Source organism: Bos indicus, chromosome 9 (assembly GCF_029378745.1).
Source record: "Bos indicus isolate NIAB-ARS_2022 breed Sahiwal x Tharparkar chromosome 9, NIAB-ARS_B.indTharparkar_mat_pri_1.0, whole genome shotgun sequence".
NCBI lineage: Eukaryota > Metazoa > Chordata > Mammalia > Artiodactyla > Bovidae > Bos > Bos indicus.
The window spans coordinates 66,545,727-66,562,497 of NC_091768.1; the positions used below are offsets into that span (position 1 = coordinate 66,545,727).

The 16,771-nt window shown below is 37.2% G+C and overlaps 1 protein-coding gene and 1 non-coding gene across 7 annotated transcripts in view; one reads left to right on the forward strand and one right to left on the reverse strand.

Moving 5' to 3' along the window:
* Positions 1-16,771, reverse strand: part of PTPRK (protein tyrosine phosphatase receptor type K) — a 612,566-nt gene that overhangs the window by 311,155 nt on the left and 284,640 nt on the right. The window lies entirely within an intron of this gene.
* On the forward strand, positions 13,543-13,650 carry LOC139185061 (U6 spliceosomal RNA). Its single transcript, XR_011568643.1, has one exon. It is a non-coding gene; the product is annotated as a U6 spliceosomal RNA (small nuclear RNA).

Below are 16,771 nucleotides of genomic sequence, written 5' to 3' on the forward strand. Positions count from 1 at the left end.
TTATATACATATATATATATATGAATTTATTTATTTTAATTGGAGGTTAATTACTTTACAATATTGTATTGGTTTTGCCATACATCAACATGAATCCGCCACAGGTATACATGTGTTCCCCATCCTGAACCCCCCTCCCTACCTGTACCATCAAGCGAGACAGCAAAAGAGACACAGATGTATAGAACAGTCTTTTGGACTCTGTGGGAGAGGGAGAGGGTGGGATGATTTGGGAAAATGGCATTGAAACATGTATAATATCATATGTGAAACGAATCGCCAGTCCAGGTTCGATGCATGATACAGGAATTCGTTTTCTAAAAAGAGTAATGAGAGTTCCAGAGATCCTAAAACCTACACTATTACCTGAATACATGCAGGGTTTTTGTATAGTTACAATGTCAATCATGCAACAGAAACACACACAGACACACACACACACATAAAGGTGCATGCGCAAAACCTTATATATCCACACACAATTATAATAATATGTGACTTAAGTAGATTTTTGAATGCAAATTCTGTGTATAGTGTAGCCAAGTATTCTTGAATAAAACTCAATGTTACCAAAATACCCTGGGATTTAAATTGCCTAAGTGATGAGAGGAAATGCTACATCATCTAACATGGAAGACAACAGTAGGTATAATAAGACTGTACTTGCATCAGAAAAACTACAGCATCCATCCAAATGCGACCCTTGCTAGGGTGGTATTGTATTTGCCTGATAAACAACAGGACATCAATCAAAGCACATGCCAGTGTCCAAGCAATAGTAAAACTCCAGGACCACAGATCAAAAAGAGAAAATAAAACCGAAAACATTTAACTCCACAGAAGACTCTACAAAATAAAAGGCCAAAGAAGGCTGTCTGAGAAGTCTCCACACTAAGACGAATATGCAAGGAAAGTACATTCCTATGTTTCAAATTAGCCCAAGGAGTTGGCTTATCTCTAACATAATCACCAAAAGTATCTCAAAGATCTAAGTAAAGGACCTAATAAGAATAATTTTTAGAGCTGAAGCCATAATGTTTAAGCTCATAATAATAGTCCATTAGTTACTTCAATTAATTATCATTCCTTAAACTTATACTTGTAAGAAACTGTCACTGGTCTTTTTAATTGGAATAGATATTGATGTAGATTCATATGCATAAAACAACACATGACTCCATAATGTAGTTAAGAGACACCCAGAAAAATTCCATCTCTGAAAATAGATAAACTTAAAACTTGAATCAAGAATAAATAATATTTACAAAATAAATGCAAGGGGAATTTTTGTGTTATCTGCATATTCTCTATATTATCAAGATGCATTTGGGGAGGAGGAAGGCACGTATTGCTTTCTCAATAAGGTTTTGATATGTCTCTTGTGATAATGAAAACACATACACCACAGAGATAAGGGCACACTAGTGAGAAACTTCACTTTCCCTTTTCCCTTTCACGCATTGGAGAAGGAAATGGCAGCCCACTCCAGTATTCTTGCCTGGAGGATCCCAGGGACGGGGGAGCCTGGTGGGCTGCCGTCTATGGGGTCGCAAAGAGTCAGACACGACTGAAGCAACTTAGCAGCAGCAGCAGCAGTGTCAGGCAGAGCCCGAGCTCAAGAGTCACAGACCTCAACTCAAATCCTGTGCTGACCTCAAGGGGTCACTGTAAGGATTCAAAGAGATTATATGGGCCCAACATGCTTCCGCTGCGAAACCAATACCATATTGTAAAGTAATTAGCCTCCAATTAAATAAATAAATTTATATTTTAAAAAAGAGATTATATGTGTTTAGAAGATTCTCCATAAATATTCACCCTTTGCTCCCTTTCCTGTCGTGCTCCAGGGACTGATTCAATACAGGCACTGTTTTAAGACCCCCCAGCCTTTGAGAAACCAGGCGACAAGGTAAACCTCAGTGGCATGGATGCTGCCGACCGTGAGGTAACTCTAAGTCTTTAGTACCACAGCAACACACCCACTACCTTACCCAGTCCTAATCTCTAATGCAAAAAAAAAAAAAAAGTTTTGAACAATACTACACCAACATCACTAAGGTACCCTTACCTAACCCTTTTCATCTCAATCTGGGGTCTTCTATGGTAAAGCTGACTGAGACTAGAAACCACAGTATAATGTGTCCAACTCCCTTCATTCCTTAGAATCCCCAGTTCCAAAATAAGCAGACAGACTAGGCATAATACTATAATATGTCTTTAAATATGTATTCAGAAATAAATTGAAATAGGACCCACTTGTTCATGGCACAGCCTAATTTATGTTAGAGTAAGAATTTGGCAAAAGAGAGAAAAAGTCAAAAAAATTATGAGAAGAGGGAAATTAAACAAAGTTAACTGAAATAATCCAAGATCTAAAAATGCCATTCATCACATTTTTAATCCTATGGGTCTGTCCTTAAATACATAAGCAAGCAACTTACATCATAAAGATTTAGTATAAAACTGAAAGTGGGGAAGCAAAGGGTAGCAAATTCATCAGCAAAATGTCATCTCTGTATCTTTACTATCATAGCTCCACCATCTGGGTTATATTTTATGGTTAGTTGTCGGAGCCAAAAATAAAAGATGACTGGTTAAGGTTGCTATTTCTATCAACATGACACTGAATTACAGTACTATTTTTCCTTGCTTCTAGAGATGTGCCATTTGTCTTCTTACAATCCACAGGCAGAACCTTTTAAATTTTAGCACCAACAGTCCAATCTCACACACAGCAGATCACTTCACTTGCACAACTATATCTGAAAATAAAGTGCTCTCAAACTAACACACTAAGTCTGTTTCTCACCAAACTTAACTGACTCTCAAGAACTCTAATCTATACTCATGGAACTCAATTAAGAAAATTAAAATGAGCAGATCAACGTATGTGCACTATCACATTAAAAAATATATACAAAATTAACATACAAAATCTGTCAATGTCATGCACTTATATCAAAGAGAAAAGCAAGCTTTAAGTGAACCAGGTAATTAAATGCCATTCCACAGGTAGTATAACAGATTAGTCACCATCAAGGCAAAGTTCAACTGGATGCTAAATTTGAGCCCTCACATCACAGATGCAAACATATTAATAAGTAATTATTTTGTTAAGACCACATGTAAAAAGAGAACTCTTTATTTTCATCATATTGGCTTAAGAATTAAGCAATTTCAAAGGTACTATATGTTACCATTTCCTCTTGAAAAAATAGCTTCAGATCAAGGTAGAGAGAGATTTTTATACAATTAGTGTAACCAATCTGTGCACTTAGTTGAATGCAAGGATAAATAACTCCATGAATTTTTTCCCATTTTATTTTACATTTAAATTCGCAAGAACAGTGATATCTTTGACTCCAAAGATGAAAGAGTACAGATATACCTATTATATAATTTAAGATATTAGTGGAAAACTTTAGAAGAAATCCTAGCACCACAATAACACTAGATATCTCAGCATTCCTGAAAAATGGGTGCACACACACAAGCGTGCACACACATTCAATTAGTTATTTTCAGAATATCAACTAAAATATTCAGTGACATAGTTAATAAAAATCGTGTCATACATCAGGGAAGGACACAGTCATAGCTTAAGAATCTTTCTTGATAAAACTGTAAGACAAAAAGCTGTTACCTAGACTATTCAGAGGTCTGAAGTTAACAAGAACTGAAGTCTGAAATCTCAGTCAAAAAAGAAGGAAAATGGACATCCTTTTCTATATAATAAAATCAATATTATTTTTGAAGAACATTCATAACTGCTCTGGGTGTCTGGCTATCAATAAAAAATGGGTTATCTGAGGCACAGAATTTTAGAAATTACAATACTGATGAGAAAGAAATCCTTGGAACTCTATGTACAATTACAAAAGCCTAAAACTATATAAAAATGTGATTGATTCATAAACCATTTTTGTTACCTACAGCAGACAAAAAGAATGGAATAAAATTGGTCTTCATAGATAGACAGTGAGCGATAAGCTCTATCTTTACTGAGAATGGAGAATGAAAAAGGAGGAAAAGCCTTAGTTTATTGGAAGGATTTGGTTATAGGTAAGGGAATGTGACAGACACTATAAGGGCAAAGTATGCTGTTTAATGAACAGCATAAACAATAGGAAACAACTAGAGTGATTTAGATGACTTGAATCACCTAAATTTGAGTCACTCAAATGAATCTAAAGTAGATTAGAAATTGCTGAAAAGCAAAGGCCTTTTCCAGAGACATCCGAAAATACTTAACCTACTGAAACTTTGCACTGGTTGTGCATAATGACATTAATATATCAGTAAATCATATTGAAGATTGAAAAATACCTTAGAAAGACCAAGTCAAAAATTGACATGTGGTTCTGGCACCAGAAGCATCTGCAGATCTGATAGAAATGCTAAACTCCCAGGCACAAAGTTTCTTCAGGTGATACTCATGCAGGATAAAATCTGAGAACCACTCATCTAAACTGATCTACCTTGGTTTAGAGATAAAGAAACAGCTAGAAGTCTTTGTCTTGGTCCTACAATTACTAATGGAAGAGTTCATTCTAAAAACTAGTCTCCTTGCTTCAGCATCGTTCTCTTTGCATGGAAAATCAATTCATGGTTAGAGTTATAGATGTTCTTTTTTTCAGACAACCCACTACACTTAAAATATATGAATGCTATGTGAACTGAATCACCTTGCTGTGCCCCTGAAACACTGTAAGTCAACTATACTTCAATAATATATATATATTAAGAAAAATACTAAGTTTGTAAAGTTTAAACCACTGGCTACTCATTTATGCATCCAAAAATGTAGTGCATAATATTTGATAGTCGCTAGAAAGAAAGAAGTACCTAATTTTTAAACGCTGACCTCAAAAGAGTCACAACGTGGCAGAAAGAGATGGACATGTTAAGAACTAAATGTAGGGGCTTCCCTGGTGGCTACGTGGTAAAGAATCTGACTGCCAACATAGGAGACGTGGGTTAGATCCCTGATTCAGGAAGATCCCACATGCCACGGAGCAACTTAAACCCATGTGCCACAACTATTGAGCCTGTGCTCTAGAGCCCATGTGCCACAAGTACTGAAACCTGTGCGCCCTACAGCCCGTGCTCTGCGACAAGAGAATCCACTGCAATGAGAACCCTGAGTACCACGACTAGAGAGTGAGCAGCCCCCGCTCACCACAACTAGAGAAAAGCCTGCACAGCAACGAAAACTCAGCACAGCTCAAAATAAATAATAAAAATTTTAAAAAGAAATGTGGCATTGTCAAAAAGAACAGCAGAGTTAGAGATCTAAGAGTTCAGAGGAAGGAGAGAATTCCTCCACATGGGGGAAGAGCAAGAGACTTCAGAAAATCTCTCTGAGAGATTCTCTGGTCAGAGGGATCATCTGTATCCCTGAGCTCTTAGTGAGCACACACTAAGCATGCCAGCCCCTGGGGCTGTAAAGATGGATAAAAGACAGAGCCACAACTTCTAGGAAGAAAAGATCTATGACTTATGCAGAGCAATGACATACAACAAGAGAAAGATTGATGAATTATTTTCTATATGGGAAAGCAATGATTCAAACAGGAAATGATTTCAGGGTAGTTTCAAAACATAAAATGAAGAAGAAACAAAGTATCAGAGTAAACAAAGATCACTTGCAAAAATAGGAACTTCCTGATGTACTGGCCTAAGCAATCTATAGAACTTTTAGGGATACTTAAGCAGAGGCGGAGAAGGCAATGGCACCCCACTTCAGTACTCTTGCCCGGAAAATCCCGTGGGCTGAGGAGCCTGGTAGGCTGCAGTCCATGGGGTCGTGAAGAGTCGGACACGACTAAGCGACTTCACTTTCACTTTTCACTTCCATGCACTGGAGAAGGAAATGGCAACCCACTCCAGTGTTCTTTCCTAGAGAATCCCAGGGATAGGGTATTCTATGGGGTCGCACAGAGTTGGACACGACTGAAGCGACTTAGCAGCAGTAGCAGCAGCAGGAAGAAAAGGGCTTCCCACGTGGCTCAGCTGGTAGAATTCACCTGGAATGCAGGCGACCCCTGGGTTGGCAAAATCCCCTGGAGAAGGGATAGGCAACCCACTCCAGTATTCTTGGGCTTCCCTGGTGGCTCAGAGGGTAAAGTATCTACCTACAATGCGGGAGACCTGGGTTCAATCCTTAAGTTGGGAAGATCCCCTGCAGGAGGGCATAGCAACACACTCCAGTATTCTTGCCTGGAGAATTCCCATGGACAGAGGAGCCTGGAGGGCTACAGTCCATGGTGTCGCAAAGAGTCAGACATGACTGAGCACACACCCAGGAAGATGAGAACAAGGAGATGAGGCTGGGAAATAGGAGGCCATGACCTTACCTTGCAGAGACATTTATGCCAGAAGCGGGAGTCTGCCCTTTAGCCTAACAGTATCATGCCTTTGAAGAGTTTTACAAATGAGATGATGTGATTGATCTGTACCTAAAAAAGGACACTGGTAACAACCACCAGAATGAAGGCTTGGAATCTTACCAGAAAGAACAAAATATCTAAAATTACACTTAAACATGTTTGGATATTACTCAGCAAATCAAGAAATACCTATTGTACACATGTAAAATGATGTGAGAAAATTTTATCCCTACATTCATATACATATTTATGAAGAGAGCAAGTATATATTATTATATCTTCAGGAAAATGTGTGTGTGTGTGGTTTGTCCGTTTTTTGGTTAATCCAAAATTTTACTACCAAAGCATCAGTGTTTAAGGTAAATTATCATAGAGAAGAGAATTTACTTAAATTTAATATGAGACTGAAAATAATGTCATAACACTGTCTTTACTCTGAGACTTATAAAATTGGAAGTGAATTTATTGTAAGTACAATTTATTGCATTAGTAATAGCAAGTACATGTATTGCATTGCTGTAATAAATTGCAAATTTTTATTTATTTCAATCTATATTAAATTCAGTTTTCATAGACAGGAGATGGGTGAAAATTCATCTTTAATTTTTCCTATACTATATGTCATCAAAAAACGAACAGCTTACTAAACTAATTCGAACTTCAGACTCAAAAATCAGAGAGGTCTCTGATTTTTAAATAGGCCTAAAATTTACTAGTGATAAGTCTGATAGAAAGAAAAAATGTCAGACTGTATTTTTTTAATTGAAAAATCAATTAGGACCACTAACAACTACTTAAGTACGATATTTTGAAGAGATATGTTGGGGGGAATTTATAGGAAATAAAATCATTTGCTTTTTACTTACACTATAGATACATTCATTTAAAAAATGAGTTTACTTATATCTATACTATTTGTACCTATTTTCTTCTTTAAAAAGATAAAGGAAACCTCTTAAAATTTCTATAATAAGACCACTACATAAAGTTAAATTAAGCAAGGTAATAATTAAAGCTTTCATATGATTCTGTTTAAAAGATCAAAATATTTTACACATGCAATGATACCACAGAGTTAATCACGCATGGTTTAATTGGTTAATAGATTAATGAGGTCTTGATTTCATATTTTCTTTCACCTCTTCTTGAAGTACCCATGCTAATACAAGAGCTAACTGCTCAGAGAAATCCAAGGAAATGGGAAAAAGGAAGTAAAGGAGATAACTATGGAGTTAAAATACTGATTTCCATGTTTATGCCCTTTTTAGCATAGCATATACATTTGAACATTATGTAACTATCTACTGAACGCATAAAGTGTACAAAAGGTGAACAACATAAAAAAAGCTGGTGCTTTCATTAAAAAAATACTAATACAGAAGAAAGACAATAAATGAATATATAGTATGGTGACAACGTGCTAAGGAGGCACATAATAAAAGAAAAAGAGTAAGACACAGGATCAGGGGAAGTCTCTGAGAAGGTAAAATCAGGACTGTAACTTCATAGAAAAAAGTCTTAAAGTATATAGACCCAACCAGCAGTAGTTACCTTGAGGGAGGGGTTGGGTGGAGAGTTTCACTTTTTACTTTTTCAACTTTTGGTATTTGAACTTTTAGAATTGGTTTTACTGATGTAACTTAGAAACTCTTTCTTAGGCCAAAGATTATATTATTATTCTCTGAACTATATTTTTCATGACATTGGCTTCCTCAAAAATATATTTTAAAATCCATTTTTTAAAAAAGAGATTGGATTTTATTCTAAATGTAGTAGAACAGGCTTAGCAGAGGAAAGACATAATCTGAATTATGATCTAAAGAAACTGGTGGTGACAAATGTGAGGAGAAGTGGTTTGTGAGAGAGAAAGAGCCAGAAGCAGAAGCATTATTAAGGGGATCACTGCAGTTACTCAAGGAAAGGGTGACGATGGTATTAACTATGGGGATGGCTGAGGAAATGGAAAAAATGGCCCTTATCTTTGCCACCTTCAGTGTCCCTAGCACAGCAAGTGGCATGAAGTGTGCCTTCCATACACAGATTTTCAGGTAAGAAAAATAGAAATGAGAGTTAGGGAGGCCAGCCAGTCATAGGGCTGTAATGTATCACTTCTCTAATTTGAATTAGAGAGATAGGAATATTTTCCTTGTAAATACTTGTGTAACATCCATTTCTGAAAGCAGTTTAGTAATCTCCTAAGCAATTAAAGATTTATATAACCACAATTTTAAAAATCACCAACTCGATGAACATGAGTTTGAGCAAGCTCTGGAAGTTGGTGATGGACAGGGAAGCCTGGCGTGCTGCAGTCCATGGAGTTCCACAGTCAGACACGAATGAATGACTGATCTGAATTTTAAAAATATACTCTGAACAAAACTCTTTCTCATTTCAACTCCACTATTAAAGTATTCTGTCGCTTGTACACACTGCTGTATTTAAAATGGATAACCAGCAAGAACCTACTATATAGCACTAGGAACTCAACTCAGTACTCTGTAACAGCATAACTGGGAAAAGAATTTGAAAAAGAATAGATACATGTATAACTGAATCTCTTTATTGTACACCTGAAACCAACACAACATTGTTAGTCAATTATACTCAAATATAAAAAAGTTGAAAAAAATAAAGTATGCTGTCACAGAAATTTCAAGTAAATTAGATGATATTACAAAAAAAAAAAAAAATCAAATGTAGTAACAAGTTCTCTAAAGACCCTTAAGAAACATTCCTTTAACAGCTTAACATTTAATTGTGTAGTTCCTCTTTAAAATCTGGGGAAAAATTTAACCAAAGAAATTACAAAACTGATTTGCATTCTCTTAGCTTTTCCACTTCTCTCTTTAGTTACAGTCTGAGGGATCTAATCAGTTTTCATCCGGAACCTGTTTAGCCATAATTTCTTTTTTACCTGACTTGATCTGTCACTCGATCCAGCTCTGAACTTCATTTTCTATTTCACTTGTATAAATATAAGTCCTACCTTATCTTTACTTTTCACTCTATATCAAACCCAATGCTTAAAATTAGAAATTGAAAACAAAACCTCAATTTCTGTTCCAACATATTAGATGATGCACTGTTTTATATCCTGTTGCTCACATGATCAAAGATATAAAAAGAGAAATCAATATTCACAAAGACTTTTCAATGGGTTGTATGGATTTGAAATTTGAAGATAATGTTTCTAAAGGAGAAAAGTATTGTTACAAATAAGTAACAGTCAATTTTACAAGCTAGCCCTTAAATTATTTTACTCCATTATATAGGTAAAACACCATGCAATCTTTTGTTATTGTTGTTGAGTTGCCAAGTCATGTCAGACTCTTTGCAACCCCATGAACTACAGCATACCAGGCTTCCCTGTCCTTCAGATCTCCTGGACTTTGCTAAAATTCATGTTCACTGAGTCAGTGATGCCATCCAACCATCTCATCTTCTGTCACCCCCTTCTCCTCCTGCCTTTATCATAGGCTTATCATTATAGATTCTTTATAAGGTACATTTTATCTTGATTTTTGAATTAGCAAAATGTTTACAATACAATCTAGCCACATGTCTACAGCTATTAAAGGATGGGTACTATAAAGGGAGATTCAGAGTCTAGAGCAATACCATCCGACAGAGCTCTGTTCCACATGGAAACTTATATCTATTCATCCTACATAGTGGCCCAGCAACATGTGGGCATTCAGCACTTGAAATGTGTGACTGAGAAAATGTATTTTTCTTTTTTAAACAAAGAAGTATTTGTTTTAATTTTTACCTTCCAGTTGTACTGAGATATAAGTGATATACAGTACTGTATAAGTTTAAGGTGTAAGGCATAATGACTCAAATAAATCATGAAATGATTACCACAGTAAGTCTGCTGAACATCCATCATTCCTTATAGATAAAGAAAAAAATATTTTTCCTTGTGATGACAACTCTTAGGATTTACTCTCTTAATAGCTTTTATATATTACTTACAACAGTGATAACTCATTTATCACAGTTTACATTGCATCCCTCGTCCTTATGTACCTTATTTACGTTATTTACTAGAAGTCTGTACCTTTGGACCACCTTCATTCAATTTCCCTTCCCCACCCCACCCCCACCTCTGGTAATCACAAATATGATCCCTTTTTCTACGAGATTGTTTATTTTTTTGAAGTACAATTGACCCACAGCACTAAGTTAGTTCCCAAAGCATAACAAAGTGATTCAATAGTTCTATACATTACAGAGTCATCACCAAGGTAAATCTAGTTACCATCTGTCACCATACAAAAATATTACATTCTCATTAACTATATTTCCTACTCTGTATATTTCATCCCCACGACTCATTTATTTTGTAAATTTGTACCCCTTAGTCTTCCTCTCCTATTTCTCTCATCACTCCACCCCTTCTGACACTACTTTTATGTTCTCTGTATCTATGACTGTATATATCTTGATTGTATTTGCTCATTTATTTTGCTTTTCAGAGTCCATATGTAAGTGAACATGGCATTTGTCTATGTATAACTTATTACACTTAACATAATACTCTTTAGGTCCACCCACGCTGTCACAAATGGTAAGCTATCTTTCTTTTTTATGGCTAAGTAATAGTTCACTGTCTATCTATACCATAGCTTCTTTATCCATTCATCCATCAATGGGCACTTAGGCTGCCATTTAGCTTGGATTAAATTTAAATAATAACATCTACCTAGTCACTATCTCACTGGACAGCAGAGCTCTGAAATATGCATTTCAACAAATCTGGAGACTAGCATTTAGGAGGCATATTAATGATAGTGAAATCAAAAGTAAAAAAGATACAAATGGACGGTCAGAGTAAATTTTCATATAAAAGCAATACAAATTCCATAAGAATCAAGAATGTAGGCTCTACTCTTAAGGAAAGCATTGAGTTGGGCCCTTACATGGTGGACTAATTATTTCATGGCACTATCAAGAGTAACATGATTAAACCTAGGCTCCCACACCAGTAGTTAGTTACTCAGCCTGAGAAAAGCCTCTCTATGTGTACAAATGACAAAACCAGTCAAGGTGCTTTATCTGGATCATGCCATACCATGTGGTTTGCTATCAGAGTCGAATATTACTTTCCAGGTTCAGATATTATCCCAAGTTTATGACGACAAACTAAGGAGCAAGGGTGAAAGTTATACTACAATGCAAAATTGTTGATACACCAATTTTATGTCCACTTTCCATGCTTTCCCCCAGGTTCATGTGAGACAAACTCAAGATTAAATTTTTGAAACCAAGTAAGTTCATGCAGTAAAAATGTATTATAAATTATATCCCCTTTAAAGGGGATTTTATCTTAAGGGAATCCGATTTAGAGTCTAAGTCTTAAGCTAAAATACAGATGTCAATCATCAATATCAATGTCTTAACAATCCTAAATTTTTGAACCCTTTTTTATAGCAGTGAATACTTTGAGAAACATTAAATATCCATGTACAAAGAGAATACTAACTTCCCAAGGAAAAGAAATGATAGTATTTGAGTTTTCCTTTAAAAAAGATAAAACTATTCCTGCTTATTGGCTATGAGGGTGGCATGCCAGAGAAGAAAACAGAAACAGATACTTTACCCCAAATCATCTAAACTGCCAGTTGCTTTAGATAATCAGTTTAAGAGCAGGGCCTATGATAGGAATATCCACATTTTACTTCATTTAGTTTGCATGTCAATATGAAACATCAACATCAACAGTCTATTTTGTGAAATAACAAAAAAATACAAAATACTTTGGCTAATTTAGTCTTTTTACAATAGGAGATGAACTGGTACTTCTTTGTTTTGCATGAAGTTGTAACTGTCCTAAGCCAAAGGCAAAAAATGTCCTAAAGTACACAGCATTCTAGATAATTCATAAACAATTACAGCCTATCTTCCTTCAGGGTTTGCTGAGCAGTGGTAGGTCCAGCTTTATAGGGCCTACTACCTTGACCCCCAGCTGATCTCACAAGGGAGAGTAATGTACTACAGTCCATAATGGGCACTCCTACCTCTGTGAGGCAGGAGAAGCAGGGGCTTACTCCATGGGAACTTTTCCAAGGCCAAATAGAAAGAAGGTTCTAGAGGAATCACTCATCAGTACTGGGAGTACCTGTTAGAAGGCAAATGGCTCCAAGGGTGGCTGGGGGGAGGTTAATGCTTTATGAAGAAGCTGTCAGAAGAATTTGGAAAAAATCACCTAAGAATGAAGAGGAGACTGTTAGTGGAGGGACACTCGCTGTGGTGGTAACAGAAGGGACCAGAAAGAACCATAATTTGGTGACCCCAGTAGTATGTTGGTAAATTTTCCACAATTTACTGGGAAAGCAGGAAAGACGACAGATTCTGGTTTGTGACACGTATTATTTCAGTGGTGAAAATACTCCCACCGTGGCCAATCTCAAGCTACAAATGCTAAGTTACTGAATGCAGAGTGGGAAGAGACATGCAGTAGCATACTATCATCTATATGGTATTTTGTACCATAAAAAGATAAACATCAAGAGTATAGACAATAAAATGAAGCAAGTTAATTAGGAAGTGATCAGTTTTAAGTATTTATAATTTTCTTTTTTAGCATAATTCACTTATATAACACAATTAGTAATGGTTACTTTAACAGCAAGATCACAAAATTTCTGAATATTTAACAATCAGCCTGTGTGAGCCAGTACAAGGCAGTTTTTGCACAGCTATAAAAGAAACAAACTCAGAGTAAAATCAGGGGTTGCTCCTGACAGCTAACATAGGTCCAACTAAGGAAAAAGATCTCTGCCTCCTTTGTGTCCACTTCCAATCATGTACTGGCAAGAAGACAAAAGAAACAGTTAACTGTGTACTGACTTCTCTCCTTTGAAAGCTCAACTGCAAGTCTAGGTGAGAATGAGTGGAGGGGAGGGAAGCAAAATTTGAGCACGCACACTTAAACTGGACTGACCGGGATTTTAATAACTGAAAATGATCACAAATTATGAAATCTGTCCAACATGTTGTGAAGAATCAGGGAAGAGTGAGTTAAAGTATAAATGAAAATAATGGTTGGTGGTTTCCTGAAACTTCTCTTCCAACTGGACAAACATGCTTACGGTGGCAATATTGGAATACCAAGCTAGTTATCCACTGCTAACAAGAAAACCAAGATTTAGTGCTCACTGGGGCAGCACATAAACTAAAACTGGAACAATACAGAAGCTAGCATGGCCCCTGCACAAGGATGACTGCCATGCAAATTCATGAAGCATTCCATATTTTTCAGACATTTCTCCAAAGACATACAGATGACTAACAAACACATGAAAAATGCTCAACATCACTCTTTATTAGAGAAATGCAAATCAAAGCCACAATGAGGTACCATCTCTCATTGATCAGAATGACTGCCATCAAGAAGTCTACAACAATAAACACTGGAGACAGTGTAAAGAAAAGAGAAACCTCTAATACCATTGGTGGGAATGCAAACTAGTACAGTCACTGGAGAACAGGGGGAGATATCTTAAAAAACTGGAAATAGAACTGCCATACAACCCAGCAATCCCATTGCTGTCCACACTGAGGAAGCCAAAACTGAAAGAGACCTATGTACCTCAATGTTCATTTCAGCACTGTTCACAATAGCTAGGACATGGAAGCAACCTAGATGTCCAGTTCAGTTCCGTCGCTCAGGCATGTCCGACTCGGCAACCCCATGGACAGCAGCATGCCAGGCCTCCCTGTTCATAACCAGCTCCTGGAGTTTACTCAAACTGATGTCCATTGAGTCGGTGATGCTATCCAACCATCTCATTCTCTGTCATCCCCTTCTCCTCCTGCCTTCAATCCTTCCCAGCATCGGGGTCTTTTCCAATAAGTCAGTTCTTTGCATCATGTGGCCAAAGTATTGGAGTTTCAGGTTCAACATCAGTCCTTCCAATGAATATTCAGGACTGATCTCTTTTAGGATGGACTTGCTGGATTATCCTTGCCGTCCAAAGGACACTCAAGAGTCTTTTCCAACACCACAGTTCAAAAGCATCAATTCTTCAGTGCTCAGCTGTTTATATAGTCCAACTCTCACACCCATACATGACCACTGGAAAAACCAAGCCTTGACCCAAGGGACCTTTATTGGCAAAGTAATGTCTCCACTTTTTAATATGTTGTCTAGGTTGGTCATAACCATCCTTCCAAGAAGCAAGAGTCTTTTAATTTCATGGCTGTAGTAACCATTTGCAGTGATTTGGGAGCCCAGAAAAATGAAGTCTGCCACTGTGTCCACTGTTTCCCCATCTATTTGCCATGAAGTGATGGGACCGGATGCCTTGATCTTTGTTTTCTAAATGTTGAGCTTTAAGCCAACTTTTTCACTCTCCTCTTTCACTTTCATCAAGAGGCTCTTTAGTTCTTCTTCGCTTTGTGCCATAAGGGTGATGTCATCTGCATACTTGAGATTATTGATATTTCTCCCAGCAATCTTGATTTCAGCTTGTGCTTCTTCCAGCACAGCATTTCTCATGATGTACTCTGCACAGAAGTTAAATAAGCAGGGTGATAATATACAGCCTTGATGAACTCCTTTTCCTATTTGGAACCAGTCTGTTGTTCCATGTCCAGTTCTAACTGTTGCTTCCTGACCTGCATACAGATTTCTCAAGAGGCAGGTCAGGTGGTCTGGTATTCCCATCTCTTTAAGAATTTTCCACAGTTTATTGTGATCCACACAGTCAAAGGCTTTGGCATAGTCAATAAAGCAGAAATCGATGTTTTTCTGGAACTCTCTTGCTTTTTTGATGATCCAGAGGATGTTGGCAATTTGATCTCTGGTTCCTCTGCCTTTTCTAAAGCCAGGTTGAATAGCTGGAAGCTCACCGTTCACGTATTGCTGAAGCCTGGCTTGGAGAATTTTGAGCATTACTTTACTAGCATGTGAGATGAGTGCAATTGTGCAGTAGTTTGAGCATTCTTTGGCACTGTCTTTCTTTGGAATTGGAATGAAAACTGACCTTTTCCAGTCTTGTTGCCACTGCTGAGTTTTTCAAATTTGCTGACATATTGAGTGCAGCACTTTCACAGCATCATCTCTCAGGATTTGAAATAGCTCAACTGGAATTCCATCACCTCCCCTAGCTTTGTTCGTAGTGCTGCTTTCTAAGGCCCACTTGACTTCACATTCCAGGATGTCTGGCTCTAGGTCAGTGATCACACCATTGTGATTATCTGGGTCGTGAAGATCTTTCTTGTACAGTTCTTCTGTGTATTCTTGCCACCTCTTCTTAATATCTTCTGCTTCTGTTAGGTCCATACCATTTCTGTCCTTTATCGAGCCCATCTTTGCATGAAATGTTCCCTTGGTATCTCTAATTTTCTTGAAGAGATCTCTAGTCTTTCCCATTCTGTTGATTTCCTCTATTTCTTTGCATTAATCGCTGAGGAAGGCTTTCTTATCTCTTCTTGCTATTCTTTGGAACTCTGCTTTCAGATGCTTATATTTTTCCTTTTCTCCTTTGCTTTTCACTTCTCTTCTTTTCACAGCTATTTGTAAAGCCTCCCCAGACAGCCATTATGCTTTTTTGCATTTCTTTTCCATGGGAATGGTCTTGATCCCTGTCTCCTGTACAATGTCACGAACCTCATTCCATAGTTCATCAGGCACTCTATCTATCAGATCTAGGCCCTTAAATCTATTTCTCACTTCCACTGTATAATCAAGGGATTTGATTTAGGTCATACCTGAATGGTCTAGTGGTTTTCCCTACTTTCTTCAAGTCTGAATTTGGCAATAAGGAGTTCATGATCTGAGCCACAGTCAGCCCCTGTGGCTCAGATCATGGTGGAGAGTTCTGACAAAATGTGGTCCACTGGAGAAGTGAATGGCAAACCACTTCAGTATTCTTGTGTTGAGAACCCCATGAACAGTATGAAAAGGCAAAAAGATAGGACACTGAAAGATGAACTCCCCAGGTCAGTAGGTGCCCAATATGCTACTGGACATCAGTGGAGAAATAACTCCAGAAAGAATGAAGAGATGGAGCCAAAGCAACACCCAGTTGTGGACGTGACTGGGGGGTTTCAGGACGGGAAGACACATGCGCACCCATGGCTGATTCATGTTGATGTATGGCAAAAACTACCACAATATTGTAAAGTAATTAGCCTCCAATTACAATAAATAAAATTAATTTAAAAAACCAAGATTAAAGAAATAATCTTTCCTTTATAGAAAAACAACCTGGTATTTTAAACAATGATATCATATAAATGGTGATATACGCTGTCCTGCTCTTTCCATAAGGGCATCTTTTCTCTACCACAGATTAACAGCAAACTTGAAGGGCTATAAAGTGCACTAAATTTGCAAGTCATCATTGCTAAGAACCATAACGTAGAGTACCTCA